This window comes from Anomaloglossus baeobatrachus, chromosome 4 (assembly GCF_048569485.1).
Source record: "Anomaloglossus baeobatrachus isolate aAnoBae1 chromosome 4, aAnoBae1.hap1, whole genome shotgun sequence".
In the NCBI taxonomy this organism is placed as follows: domain Eukaryota; kingdom Metazoa; phylum Chordata; class Amphibia; order Anura; family Aromobatidae; genus Anomaloglossus; species Anomaloglossus baeobatrachus.
In genome coordinates, this window is record NC_134356.1 from 30,079,337 (window position 1) to 30,094,215 (window position 14,879).

At 48.0% G+C, this 14,879-nt stretch overlaps 1 long non-coding RNA gene across 2 annotated transcripts in view; it reads left to right on the plus strand.

Moving 5' to 3' along the window:
• The window catches only part of LOC142301127 (uncharacterized), a 192,722-nt gene extending 179,148 nt beyond the window's left edge, over nt 1–13,574 (plus strand). For both annotated transcript variants that reach the window (XR_012752697.1, XR_012752696.1), the window contains one exon: nt 13,182–13,574. This is a non-coding gene — a long non-coding RNA (uncharacterized LOC142301127). The remainder of the gene's footprint in view (nt 1–13,181) is intronic.
• The last annotated feature ends 1,305 nt before the right edge of the window (nt 13,575–14,879 follow it).

A 14,879-nucleotide genomic window follows, 5' to 3' on the forward strand; every position in this document is an offset into this window, starting at 1 on the left:
TGTGGACTACGCCACCCGATATCCAGAAGCCGTGGCCTTGTCAAGTATCTCTGCAGCCAAGGTGGCCGAGGCCTTGGTTATTATTTTTACCAGAGTAGGATTCCCCAGTGAGATCTTGTCGGACCAAGGCTCCCAGTTTATGTCAGAGTTGGTCCAGTGTCTGTGGCGCACCTGTGGAGTACGAGCGATCCGAACGACCCCGTATCATCCCCAAACAAATGGACTTTGTGAACGATTCAACGGCACTCTGAAGAATATGCTGAGGGCCTTCACGGACCGAGATTCAGACTGGGAGAAGTACCTACCCCATCTCTTGTTTGCCTATCGGGAAGTTCCCCAGGAGTCCACTGGGTTCTCCCCCTTTGAACTACTCTATGGAAGAAAGGTCCGAGGACCCTTAACCCTGCTCAAGGAATACTGGGAGGGGCAAAGTTGAAGATACAGGAACCCCTGTTGTCCCTTATGTCCTAAAGCTGCGAGAAACCTTGGCCCAACTTGCTAGTTTTGCACAGAGTCATTTGCGTATGGCTCAAACCAGACAGAAGACATGGTATGACCGTAACGCACGCTATCGGGAGTTTGTAGAAGGACAACAAGTCTTAATGATTGTTCCCCATCGGCAGAATAAACTGCAGACCACATGGGAGGTCCCTTCCGGGTTCTCAGAAAACTGAATGATACCAATTACCTTCTTGCTTTAGATGATCAGGGGCTAAGGCAAAAGACTGTCCATGTGAATATGATTAAGGAGTACCATGACCGGAACATTCCAATGATAGCAAGCTGTCGGTTGGCTTCAGAAGATGGTCAAGAGGATGAGGACTCTCTACCTGATCTCGTGGAAGCAGCGAGAGCCCCATCCACTGTGGAACAGGTTCCCCTGGGAGATTACCTGGACTCCTTACAGAAAATCCAGATGCTGGAAGTGCTTCAACAGAAACGGGCTGCTTTCTCATCCCAACCAGGTCCAACCACCGTCACCCAACATCATGTGGACACTCAGGGCATCCGTCCCATACAACTGGCTCCTTACCGGGTACCTGAATCAGTTCGAAACACCATGCAGCACGAACTGGAGGAGATGTTACAGCTTGGGGTAATCCAGGCCTCCCATAGCCCTTGGGCCTCCCCTGTGGTGTTAGTACCCAAGAAGGATGGGAGTACTCGATTTTGTGTGGACTATCGGCGACTAAACGACCATACCGTCAGCGATCCTTACCCAATGCCTCGTATTGACGAACTTCTAGACCGACTGGCTGGGTCCCGATATGTCACTACCTTGGATCTCAGTAAGGGATACTGGCAGATCCCTCTAACGGATGAAGGGAGAGAACGGTCCGCTTTTATAACCCCCTTTGGTCTGTATGAATTTCTAAGCATGCCTTTTGGAATGAAAAATGCCCCGGCCACCTTCCAGAGAATGGTGGATCAGATCCTCCGGGGATGTGATGACTTTGCTTGTGCCTACTTGGATGATATCGCCGTCTTCAGCCACACATGGGAGGAACATCTGAATCAAGTAGCCATTATTTTGGACCTGATTCTTGCAGCCGGCCTAACTATTCGACCCGATAAATGCCAATTGGGGATGGGGGAAATCCAGTACCTAGGACATAGAGTGGGAGGAGGGAAGCTCCGACCTGAGCCTGCCAAAATCCAGGCTATTAGAGACTGGCCTGTACCCCAAACTAAGAAACAAGTTATGGCTTTTCTGGGCACTGCCAGTTATTACCGAAAATTTGTTTCTCATTTCAGTACTGTGGCCAAGCCTCTTACCGACCTGACCAAGAAAACAATGCCCCGGCTGGTGATCTGGACTCCAGCCTGTGATGAGGCTTTTAACCGGCTGAAGGATGCTTTGATCTGCGATCCTGTCCTGGCTGCTCCAGACTACAAGAGGAGATTCATTGTGCAAACGGATGCCTCTGCTTATGGACTGGGAGCTGTCCTCAGCCAGGTGAATGCAGCTGGGGACGAGCACCCCATCGCCTATCTCAGCCGGAAACTGCTGGACCGAGAAGTGGCCTATGCAACTGTTGAGAAGGAATGTCTGGCTGTAGTGTGGGCCCTTAAGAAACTACGGCCGTATCTGTATGGACGGGAATTCACTGTGGTTACTGATCACAATCCCCTCACCTGGCTGAACAGAGTCTCTGGGGACAATGGACGCTTACTGCGATGGAGCCTGGCTCTGCAGCCCTATAACTTTACCATACAATATAGAAGGGGCAGCCAACACCAAAATGCAGATGGACTGTCCAGGCAAGAGGAGCCTTGAGTCCTGTCAGCCATGCCTGCGTGTACTTAACCAGCGACCTGTAGAGGTCCCTAGTACGTACACAAGTTGGGAGGGGAAGGAATTGTCATGATGTATTTTACCTTCTCACTGTATTTGCTGTAATACTATGTCAGGATGTGATGTCACTTTCCTTTGGTTGTACTTACTGAACACTTTGAAATGTCTTGGGATGTAAGTAACCATACCTTCCCCCCATCTCCTGTGTCTCTGGGCCCATAATGCAATTATCTCTTGTCCACACAGCCAGGGGAACTTCTCATTGTTTCGTAAGCAGTGGATAACGCCAACTACACAAACCTGTAGACATCTCGGAGCCAACCTTCTAGAATCTTCTAGTGGGCCCAACCATTGCATAGACCCCTACCCTTGAGGGGCGGGCCCACGAGCTCAAACAATTCACTCCTGTTTCTAAATGCAGTTGGGAGTTGAGTTTTTGAAGAGGAAGGGAGCGAGATCTGAATCTGCGGACAGACCTCGCCGTCCAGTGGATTGTGTGGGATTTCTGGGACTCTGAAAAGGACTATTACGTTGTGATCTGGCACTTTGGATTATCGGGAGGTGCCCCCGAATCTGTTTTATTTGGACTTGTCGTGTGCTGTTCCTGTATTCCTGTTAGTAAACCTGTTGGATCATCCTCGGCCTGTTGTCTCTCTTTGCTCTGATGTACACCCCGTCACACCTTCCATAAAGTCCAAAAATAGGGCAGATCCCTTCCTAGGATCACGTCATAAGGAAGAGTGTTAAGAAGTCCCACCTCATGTTGCACCTGACCGCAAGGTGCTGTGATGGTGACAATCCCCGTGGGATAGTCTCGGCGGTCCCCATGTATGCAAACCACCCCCACGGTACGTCCTGTGGCCTTTACTTTAGCCCTCAAGGTGGATCGCACAAGGGTCACTAAGCTTCCGGAATCCAACAAACCTGTAACCGGACATCCATTCACCTGTATTTGGCACAAGTGGGGCTCCGTCTCTGGGGAGACCAGGTCAGCGGTACACACCACCTGAGCATACATTGAACCCCGCCGGGTAACCCCACAATCCATGGGCTCCGTGGTGAGTGGACACTGGGCTTCCATATGTCCCACCCGCTGGCACCGCCAACATCTAATGGGGATGGAAACCCCCTTGACGGGTTGTCGTTTAGGGTACAGAACCTTCCGGACCTCAGGATTGGCGGCCGCGGCCTCAGACGGGACGGTAGGGGACTCCTGCACCGTTGTCAGCGGTGGGTCCTTGGCCCTAGGCTTGGAGGGGCCGGACCGACGGGCGGTACGCAAAGTCTCAGTGTCCCGTATCAAGTCCTGCGTAGCCACATGCCGCTCTACCAGGGACACTAATTGGTCCAGGGTACTCGGGTCACCCTGTCCTACCCACCGTTGAACGGTGACGGGTAAAGTGCGCACAAAACGATCCACTACTACCCTTTCCACCATCTGTGCCGGGCTCAGAGTGTCAGGCTGCAACCACTTTTTTACCAGATGCAACAAGTCATAGGCCTGGGAGCGTACGGGTTTGGCTTCCTCATAGAACCACTGATTTACCCGCTGAGCCCGTACATAGGTATTCACCCCCAACCGTGCCAGTATTTCGGCTTTTAGGGTCACATAGTCAATGGCGTCCTCGGTACAGAGGTCCAGGTACGCTTTTTGGGGTTCCCCCGTCAGATAGGGCGACAATACCTCAGCCCACTGGGGGGTCGGCAGCTTTTCCCGCTCGGCCACCCGCTCAAACACCGCCAGGAACGCTTCCACATCATCCCCCAGGGTCATCTTTTGCAACGCTTGTCTCACCGCTTTCCGGACGCTGCCGTCATCACCCGGTCCCGGGGTTGTTGCTGCCGGTCCAGCACGGATCGACTTGGCCAGGAGAACCATCTGTTCTTGATGTGTTTGTTCCTGCAATTGTAAGGCTTGCTGCTGACGTGCATTGGCCTGAACCAGCTGTTCTTGGTGTCTTTGGTCCTGCGATTTCAAGGATTGGAGCAGGTGTGCATTGGTCTGTTGCTGCTGTGCATTGGTCTGTTGCTGCTGTGCATTAGCCTGAGCCAAATGCTTTAGTATGTCCTCCATGGCGTCGCTGGGTTTGGGCCGTAGTATAGCCGCTTGAATCCAGGACATGTGCTACCGGGTCACCAGAAAAGGAAGCTACACCTCACCGGCTGGGATGCCCGCCGATTCTCCACCATATGTGAGGTAGCACGGTCGGCTGCGCAGCAGAAGACACGGGATCCAGGCATTAAGTTTCACAGCACATGGTTTTAATGTCCAAACAAAAGTCCACACCAATATACATGTGCCTCTCCAGCAGAGAACTCAGGGAGTTGTGTTCACTCCCTCACACCCGGCACACCTGCCCTTGTTCCTGTTTGCATTTAACCCTTCCTTCAGCCTGTAAGGAAACAGCATTAACCCTAGAGTGGATGTACTTTCTATCATGGAGTGAGCACAACCGGGGCGAGACATACCGGCCGTCATAGATAACCCCGGTCACAGTCTCACACAGGGCACAGTGCTGCGGTGCGGTACCTGAGGGCACGGGCGTACTCACAAGTATTTCACACAGAGTCACTGGTAAACTAGGAATTGCTGGTGTCCGCAGCCTTCGGTACAGATGGTGTTTGGATCCCACACACAATACAGCAGGATCCGGTTCTTGCCCTGCAGCCAGATGCCTCTTTCTCCTTCCTCAGTCGGGAACGGGCAGCCCACTCCCCTGCAGTGATCCGGGTCTTCCCTTGGTACCAGCGGGCCACCACCCTGCCCTGGCTACCTCGGGCCCCTTCCTCACACTTCCCTTCCTTACAGCAGCCTGGAGCTATCCTCTCCTGGTCTGCTGTCTTCACACTCCTCACTCACTCTCCTCAGCCCTTCCCCGGCTGCTCAGTTTAGCTCTTACACTGGGGGGGGGTGTCTGTCCTGCTGCACTGGTGTGGGATCAGGTTACCAAGGAGGAGAATGGCCTGTAAGATGCCCTGGGCAAGCCAGGGGTCACAGGTCACAACACCACACGCACCCAACATTCACTGCAGGTACACACGAAGTCAAAACTTAAATCCTTGTTGCCTTCCTCCAGGGGCTGGTGTCCACACCAGGGGGTGGGCCAGGTGGTTGTCTCCACCCACCGAGGAGTTCACAGCCCTGGAGGCGGGAAAACCAGGCAGTTGAAGTCTAGCTGAGGGCTAGAGTGGAGTTAAGCTAGGGAGGTGAAGGAGTAAACAGTGAGAGTAAGAGGAGAGTTGTGAGTGACAGAGAGAAGTGTCAGCAAGAAGCCTGAAGTTGGTCCGGGTGTGTGCCCCGGACTGAGACAGCAAGGTTGGCAGACGGTGGTGACCGTCTGCAGGAGAGATTGCTCCGAGGTTGCCGAAAGGACCGTGGGCGGGTGGTGACCCGGCGGTACCGGAGTGGTATACAAAGAACAGTCAGCACCAGGGCAGGGGCCTTTCGGATCCCGGCAAGGCTAGGAGTCGCCATAATTTGCCAAATCCGTCAGTGAAGGGGACGTCTGTCTCCCAACAACCAAGTCCCGTTTGAAGGCAACAGTCCGACCGTTAGGGGAGACACCGCCACCGCCAAGGCACCAGTTTCCCAGGGCCAGCGCCTGCGGGCAAGAGTGGGGCTCCTCCGGCTAATATCCAGGCCGGGGAGCGGGTTACCGGTGGGAACCCATCGCAACCAAACAACTACACATAGGTGCAGGGAAGAGATCGTCACCGTCAACTGCAGGGAACATCAGCGCCGTAACCGTCCGAGGGACCCGTCCAACCAGCCGTTTGTTTACCGAGAACTGTGTCGTGTTTTACTGGCTGAGTGAGTACCTCCGTGCCGTGTGGCACAGCGCTGCCCTGCGCCCCTGCACCTCCACAGGCCCCATAACCCGCCTGTCCCCTACCCAACCCCATCACTGGGCCCCGGGATCACCAACCCCTACCCACGGAGGGGCAAAACAACAACTGGCTGCTCCATACCATCACTCCCGGGTTCCCCAGCCAGAGCAGCGGTGGTGTACCCTCAATCACCACAACCGTGGGTGGCGTCACGGACAATACATTATCCCAACCACCAGCCCCCTTTCACTCACTGGCGAGGAGCGCCGCTAGAGTCCCCGGGATCCGGCCCATCGCTCGAGCCACCGAGCAGCAGCAGGCCGCAGCAGCAGCGGCAGCCGGACCCGAGCAGTGGGAGAGCGCGGTGTCCCCTCCTCCGCCCGCGACACCTGCACTTTGCTGGATTTTTGCAGGCTCTGTGACACCCTGGTTTTGCCAGGGCGTCACATTACACGCTGCGATGTCGCTAACGATGCCAGATGTTCGTCACAAACACCGTGACCCCGACGATATATTGTTAGCGATATCCCAGCGTGTAAAGCCCCCTTAAGACTGGCATTGTTCTGGGACTGACTTCTCAGCTAAATAGCTGGGCAATCAAACCGAACAGGGTGCAATCGGAAAACCCAGAACCTCCCAGTCTCAGATTGGACGGCTGAGCTGTCAATCACCATACTGACAGCTCAGCATCCCCGGAATCTATATTGCAGCAGTCACCTATTGCATCCAAGACGCACAGGAGGAATCGTGTCAAAAAGGAGCTAGCTGTAAATCTGAGCAAACTCAATGTACAGAGTTGTGTAGGGTGGAATATACCAAATATTTACCGAAAATCAACCTACTTAGCGCCTCTGTAATGTTCACTGGGAAGTCGAGCACGCCTGCAGCCATTGAAAGTGTTTAATTACAGCTGCTCCACTATTGCAATGTGTATTCTCCAGATAAGGGCTAATTCACAAAAAATGATACAGAAAAACAATGACAAAATCACCGCACACTAATCATACGCATATTTCACAGGTTACGTGTGAAATTATACGAAAGCGCTAATTATTCTAACACCATGAAGACAGCAACTATGAAAATGGCAGCTAGTGGGGAGATTTACTGTATATGTTCAAGGACATATAGAGTAGATTTGGAGTCAGTTTTTATTTTTATTTAATGTGAGTGCCTCATTAGTTTAACAACTGAGTACAAGTAATTTTTTCAGGATCACACACGACAGTGACAGTCACGGATATTTCCTCAAGGGGACAACCAAAGCAAGACGGATCCCAGAGTTACCACTAGGAATAGATTTGGCCACATAAGTTATTGGTTATCCCAGAAACAATTGTTGCGCCCCACTGGGCAGGTGGTTAACCTACTCATCACCGGGCCGTTTCGGGTCGGGTCAGGTGTTGTCACGGGGTGGCCTGGCCCTGTTACGTTGCCCCGAGGCGTACAGTAAATGGTGGGGAAAGCGGGGTATTGGGGAAAGTTTGTCATGACGCCACCTGTGGTGTTGTGAACACATTTGGACTGGGTTCTGGTTATGACTCCCTCTTGTGGCCAGTGCTAATAGTTGAGTTGGTCTGCTTAACAGAAGCCAGACAGCTGATGATGATTGGAAATCAGGTTCTTCAGACTGGGCCTATATAACTGAGCAGTTTTCTCTTGGTCTGGGCCAGTGATCAATGTTGCTTCTTGTGGTGCTGGGGATATTCTGAAGCCTGCCCTATCTTCCACCTGAACTCCTAACAGATAAGTTTGGTCTTTGTACTTCTGCTGGTTTTGTTTCCATTTTTCTGTTGTTTATTGGAGGTATTAAGGCTGGTCTCCTGATTTTGCTTGTGGAGTTCTGGGTGGAGTTGGATCATTCCCTGCTGGGAATGTCTGTGTAACTTGCTCCATATTCTGCAATGTATGTGTTTTGTCATGCTTGGTATTAATTTTAGTCCTTCCTCTATATTAGTGTTTTGCTTGGATCCCAGTAACACCAGAGTCCTGATATAGTGGGGGAGAGGCTGTGTGGTCTCAGCTTTTTTCCTATCAGGTGTGTTGGTTTTTTCTAGGGTATTGCACAGCTGCAGACAGTGCTCTTTTCTGTCCTTTCCTATATAGATAGTTTGGACCTCATCTTTGCTGAATCTGTGTTCTACCTGTGTACTGTGTTTCATCTTGTCTCCCCGGTTTTATATGTTTGGGGGCTATCTATATCTTTGGGTGTACTGCTCCGAGGCAGATTAGCTTTTTGTGTTTTTCTCCCTTTAGGAAGAATTAGTTCTTCGTCTGTGTCGAGGCGACTGGGTCATCGTAGGCTCGTCTCACAGCTACTTCTAGTTGTGTTGTCAGTGTAAGGTCTGCAGTCAGCTGAGTTTCCAACCACTCTGGTGACACTCTGTATTTTCCTAGTTTTTACCTTTTTTTGTTGATTCTCCTCGGTCCCTGAATCATAACACTGTGGTATGTAGCCAGGGAATAGTCTCCGCTGCCGGGTTCTAGGCGATAAGGCAGCCGGGATGGTGTCGCTCCCCACAGGCGGAGCGGGCTCTGGGTGGATGATGAGGGTTGTAAGGGACATTGGCACCTAAGTACTGGGTGCCGGTAAGGACGAACCAACACAGTCTCTGCGGGTTCAGGGTGTAGTTTACTGACAACTTCAGCTGCCACCTCGGTCACACTGGTCACTGCCATGATGAGCTCCGGTCAATCCCTGATCCGGTAAGGGGTCACTACTGGTGTTTTGAGAGAGATAAAGAGTGAGAGTCCTATTTCTAGGGTGACCCACTCCACAGTTAGGTACCCTGGCTGAGCTCTCGCTCCAAGCCTCGGGCCCAGTAAAGTCCAAGTTTTCCAGAGATGTCTTGCCAGACTATGGTCCTGACGGGTCTGCTCATGATGTGCGTGTGTTGTGTGCTGGGCCTATTTCTATTCCCAGTGGAACGTGCCCCCAGGTGGCTCGCTTCAATGACTGGGAAGTCCATGTTCGTTTGGCCACCCCCCTGCCTACTCTGAACCAACCCACTCTGTGTGTAGGCTCCTGAGCTGTGTGTAGTGTGTGAATGTGGAACACCGGTAATTAACACCCTCCTTACCTGAGATAAATACCGCGCCTTAATTGAGGCGCAGTACCCTGTGGCGACCAGAGCCTCAGGGGCGCCACACAATATTTATCACCTATCCATTTTCTAAAAATAACTGACCAAAACGGAAAAGCTCAGAAGACAAGACACTGTCCCAGGTGACAGTTACCCATGCAACTGAAACATACAAGAAGTTGTGTACCCGCTACTGGGTGTGTACAGTTTTCATCGAGGGACTATCGAGTATAGATTTTTTGGTGTTTTTAAAGAACTGATGGTCTCCGTAAGGAATCAAGTAGCGTGCATCATCAGAGAGCAACAACTCACCCATGACTACTGACCTGTGCCATCTTCCAGTTATACAGAACCTACGAATATGGAGGACTACCTACAATCAGGTTTACCAGTCCTTTAATGATAATCTCCTGCTGATAAAACAGTTATTTCATCAAAACTACAGCAGGTAACCCAGTAACTTACATATCAATGGAATGAGGGTCTCTGCCCCTACGTTATGCTACTCTCCGCTGACAGATTTTGGATACTTTTCAGATCTTTTTGACTTTTTTCTTTTATGTGTTGCGTTCTATTGGCTTTGGTTAGAAGTTAGGAGTCTACTTTAAGATTTACACAGTAAAATTCTGGATGGGTATAAATAATGACAGTTCAGTGAACGATAATGCTCGATTGCATAAGTCTTGGCGTAGGGCCGGTTTAATCATGTTCTCGGATGTATGTCTTCAGTCCTACAGAACAGCAGCTCGCGGAGACTCGAGGTCTCTAACAAACTTATCTCTTCGCTCACATATTCAAAGAAAATCAATTAACACAGTGCCAGGCAACGTTATTGACCTTGCTCGGAAAAAAAAAAAACGCTTTCATATTAGCTCTGTCCTCAGGTGACCCGATGTCTCGGCAGATAGCAATTCAAGGTGCAGCTCGACCTAAAGAGAAGCCATTTCTTAACCTCTTAACAACCAGAATATTTTAGTCTTCGAAGGACAAACAACTCAGTCAAAGGCCCTCCTATTTTTTGAGGTTAGAAAATAATTTTAGGTGTCGTTGAGGACCTTTATTTAAAAAAAAAAAAAAAAAAATGATTTATTTACATATTTTTATAAACATTCTTCAAAAATAAAATTGTGCAAAAAGTGGACCGTTATTTTTCTTTAATCATTATTATTTTTTTTTATTTGTTTTAAGCATTTTTTAAAAATGAATTGTCCAAAAAGTAAAAGAATAAAATAGAATTACAGCATAAAAAAGTATTTTATTGTCAACAAATGGCCGCCATATTTTTTTTTTCATTTTTGTGCTAGAAATGTTTTTTGGTTGTATTATGACGCTTAGTGTACATTGTATCACAGGGTCAGATCTTCAGTGCTGTCTCACTAGAAGATATAATAAAAAATTTACAAAAATCTGAGGGGTCTACTCATTTTTGTGATATCCTGTGCAATTCAGTTTTCCTGCCTTATATTAAAATGAGCATTTAAGGAGTCCGGCTCTGGCCCTAGTAGGATCTAACCTCTGCCAAGACATAGCAAGTCTCCCATGAAGAGGACATTCGGTTACTGGTCCATGTCCAGTTGAGATATGAGCACTGACGCTCTTAGTAGGGTATATACCCTGCTCCTGCTTGATTGCTGGTGCCCATTTAAAGCCCAGCCCAGAGCCACATGGCAAATACCTATGATTAGTGGACATTAACTGGTGAAAACCTACGCATTTAACGAGCAGCTGAGACATAACCAATAAAGCCTACTCATAAATCTAGTGATTTTCACACTATGATGATGCAATATCAAATTTTCTGTGTAACACCCTTTCCCTAGTTAGCTTTTCCTTTGTACCGCACACGCCCAAAACTTCTATTTTTTACATTGTTACGCTTGCCAAAAATAACTGTCCAAATGCTATAGTCAACATGGCTGCAAAACGACCCCCATGTTGTCCCGCCTCGGTGGAAAATATTATTCCATCGATTGGCAATAAAGCCAGGATGGTCCATTGTGTACCTAAAGTAGAAGAACCCAAATATATATAATATATATATATATATATATATATATATATATATATATATATATATATATACTGTATATATATATATATATACACAGTATATATATATATATATATATATATATATATACTATTGGTGCATCCTGCTGTCCATGTACCTTGCATCTTCCTCAGTCATCTATAACTTCCGGTGTTGGTGACCATGATCTGTCTTTGGTCACCAATAGTTATTTAGAACAGTAAATATTCCCATAGAGATCTATGCCCAGTGTAAACCTGCAACGTCAGTCTGTTACGTAGTGTGAACAGAGCCTACAGGCCCTCATACACGTTAGATAAAAGTTGGCCAAAATTGACGTTTTCAGTAAAATCGGATGACCATCTAATGTGTATTGAGGCCTTCAAACTCTACAGCAACAGATGAAGTTGGGGTGGGAGAATGATCGGGCAGTTAGAATTTCCATGCTCAATTCTTTAGTTTTCTGGGAAGAGAGGATAGACAGCTCTGGTAGCAGGTTTCTCCTCTCTTACCATTGAAAACATATGAAATTTCAGACAAGACTTGAGAGAGATGGTGGTCTATGGAACAAACATTTGGCCAACGGCTATCTCATGTTTATGGAGGCCTTCAAACTCTCCAACAATAGATGAAGTTGGGGTGGGGGAATGATCAGGCAGTTGGAATATCCATGCCCAATTCTTTTGTTGTCTGGGAAGAGAGGAAAGACAGCTGTGGCAGCAGCTTTCTCCTCTCTTACCATTGAAAACACATGAAATTTCAGATAAGACTTGAAAGAGATGGTGGTCTATGGAACAAACATTCATCCAATGGCTATCTTTTGTGCATGGACATTTTAAAATAGAACAGCGAATAGCATGGTGCCAAGGAACTACAAAGGGTTATCAGAAAGGTACCAAAGTTTAGGAAAAGGGTCAGTTGAGAAAAATAGTGGATTTTACTAATGATGAGTGTCGGCATTGTTCGATACTTAATCGAGTATCAGGGTGCTCAAGATGCTCGTCACTTCATTGAAGTATCATGTGGGTGCTTGATATACTTGTTTTCCCAGCAGGCATGTTTTTTCGGATTTTTCCAGAAACCTCTAACCGGAGAACCGGGCCAGGAAGGGGGGAGGATGAAAGAGAGATTTCATCACCGGCCCTCCTGTTATTAGGGGAGTCCGGAAAAATGTTTGAGTTTCAAATTGACTTCCATGATGCTCGTTACTCAAGTTGAGCCTGTTCGAGTGTCAGACCTGCTCAATTTGAATAAGAAGCACTCGAGCATCATCACTAGTCTTTACTAGTTCCCTTTTCAAAGTTATAAGACCTTATTTCCCAAAAGTTCTAATTTTGCCGAGACAAATCCCAGAATGTTCTGGTTTCTTCCAGTATGCTCCGATAATAGCCTCAGAGTAGCTACAGCGATTCTGGTGTTAGTGATAATCCAGTTCATGGTGATCTGTAACTGCTATTGAGTGGTGTGAAAGTTCCCCTGGTGTGCGTTTACGCCCTTCCCTTTAATTTATTTCCCTGTACACATATTGTCACTCCTTTGTGTTTGAGTGTGGTGTGTACGAATTTTCGTTCTCCCTTGTCCGTGTCACTTCTGTGGGGTTTTGTTACTGTTTTTGCAACCCATGCCAAGGGTGGGGGAGAGGGGTAGTAAGATCAGGGCTTGAATAGGAGTCAGGGTTACACTGGGGGTTCAGACCTGGCTACCATCAAGCCTACCTCTGAGATAAAGGTCAGCACAGGGTCTTGAGTCTGAGGGCCAGCCTATGAACCCCTGTTCTGTCATTTCATACCCCGTAAAGAAAAAAGAAAAAAGGGGGGGCGCGCTCCTGTGTAAAATCCAATGATAAAATTTTTTTTTACAAGCAGTGTGATGGTACTGTGTTTTTTCACTATTCTCAAATTTCATACCCCGTGACATTTACGATATACAATTCGTTTCTTCACAGCTTCCCAGGATGCGCAGCTATAAATGGACACCACGAGAGGAACCAAAATTTCTTGTGGCCCATCAACACACCAATCTATAGGCACATAGATGGACGTCTACTCAAAGGCTCTTGTGGACAATTTGGGTTCCAACCATTTGGATGTTTTCGTCAACCATTGTATTGTATCCTATATCCTTTCTTGGCATTTAAATGATTTTAATTGTTTATAAAATTTAACAAAAATGTTCTTTCTTGAACCAACCTTGCCTTCGTCTTCACTGAAATTCTTGTATTTTAATACACAATGTGATGTCTTAAAAAACAAAAACTGGGAAAACCTAAGGCCTCCTGACAAATATTGTAATTTGCAGGTTGCATGTGAGTTTTCGGTGTCTTAATTTAACCAATTAGGCTGGCGTTAAATAAAAGGACCTGCTGACACATCAATTGGAAACACTACACAGCAGACACGACTTCTGAAGTTGTTTTCCTTCTCCCTTTTTTTTTTCTTTCGCGAGAGCCGGTGTGGAAACATCTTAAATAAAGAGGGTCCATTCATGAACATGTAATAACCATGTCAGTTCGTGTTTTCTGCAAGCCGCATGGAAAAATCAGGCATCACCTTGCAGCCGTAAAGCTCACACAACATGGTTCTTGTCTCCCGAGAAGTTGGATCTACAGAAGCGGAGCTGAAGAAGATATATATATATATATATTCCAGAACTTCGTTGTACAGTATATTCTTCAGTCACTATATGGGTAGTAAGAAAAAAAACAGGGATTTGGCTGGTAGCCACAAGGCTAGTAGTTGTGATGTAATTTCCCATGGGGCTACGCCAGCGCACGGTACTGTATGTCCATAAGACCTTACTAATTTACAACCATAGCAGTGACAACATATCCTGGATGAAAATATCAAATTTTTTTCCCTCCTCCCAACACTTTTTAGCTCACGACTAGTTTTTCGAGAAGTCTTCGGACCAAATTTTTAAGCAGTAATATCTGAAAATCACTTGGCGAAAAGGAAATTTTCATTTATCTTGTTAGAAATATGTAGAAATGAACCCAACCAGAGATGCAGAAGATTATCGGAGGTAGACATCGTTAAGGGTTATTAGCCACATATGTTAACATTTTTGAAAAATACACCTTCCAAATATCTTGGTAGGGAATACTAAAGGCCGCTTTACACGCTGCGTTATCGGTACCGATATCACTAGCGTGGGTACCCGCCCCCATCGGTTGTGCGACATGGGCAAATCGCTGCCCGTGGCGCACAACATCGCCCAGACCCGTCACACTACTTACCTGCTCTGCGACGTCGCTGTGACCGGCGAACCGCCTCCTTTCTAAGGGGGCGGTTTGCTCAGTGTCACAGCGACATCACAGCTGCGTCACTGAACCGCCGCCCAATAGAAGCGGAGGGGCGGAGATGAGCGGGAAGAACATCCCGCCCACCTCCTTCCTTTCGCATTGCGGGCGGGAGGCAGGTAAGGAGAGGTTCCTCGTTCCTGCGGTGTCACACGTACCGATGTGTGCTGCCGCAGGAACGAGGAACAACTTTGTTACTGCTGCAGCAGCGATATTCGAGAATGGACCCCCATGTCACCGATGAGCGATTTTGTACGTTTTTTGCAACAATGCAAAATCGCTCAAAGGTGTAACACGCTACGGCATCGCTAAAGCAACCAGATGTGCGTCACAAATTCCGTGACC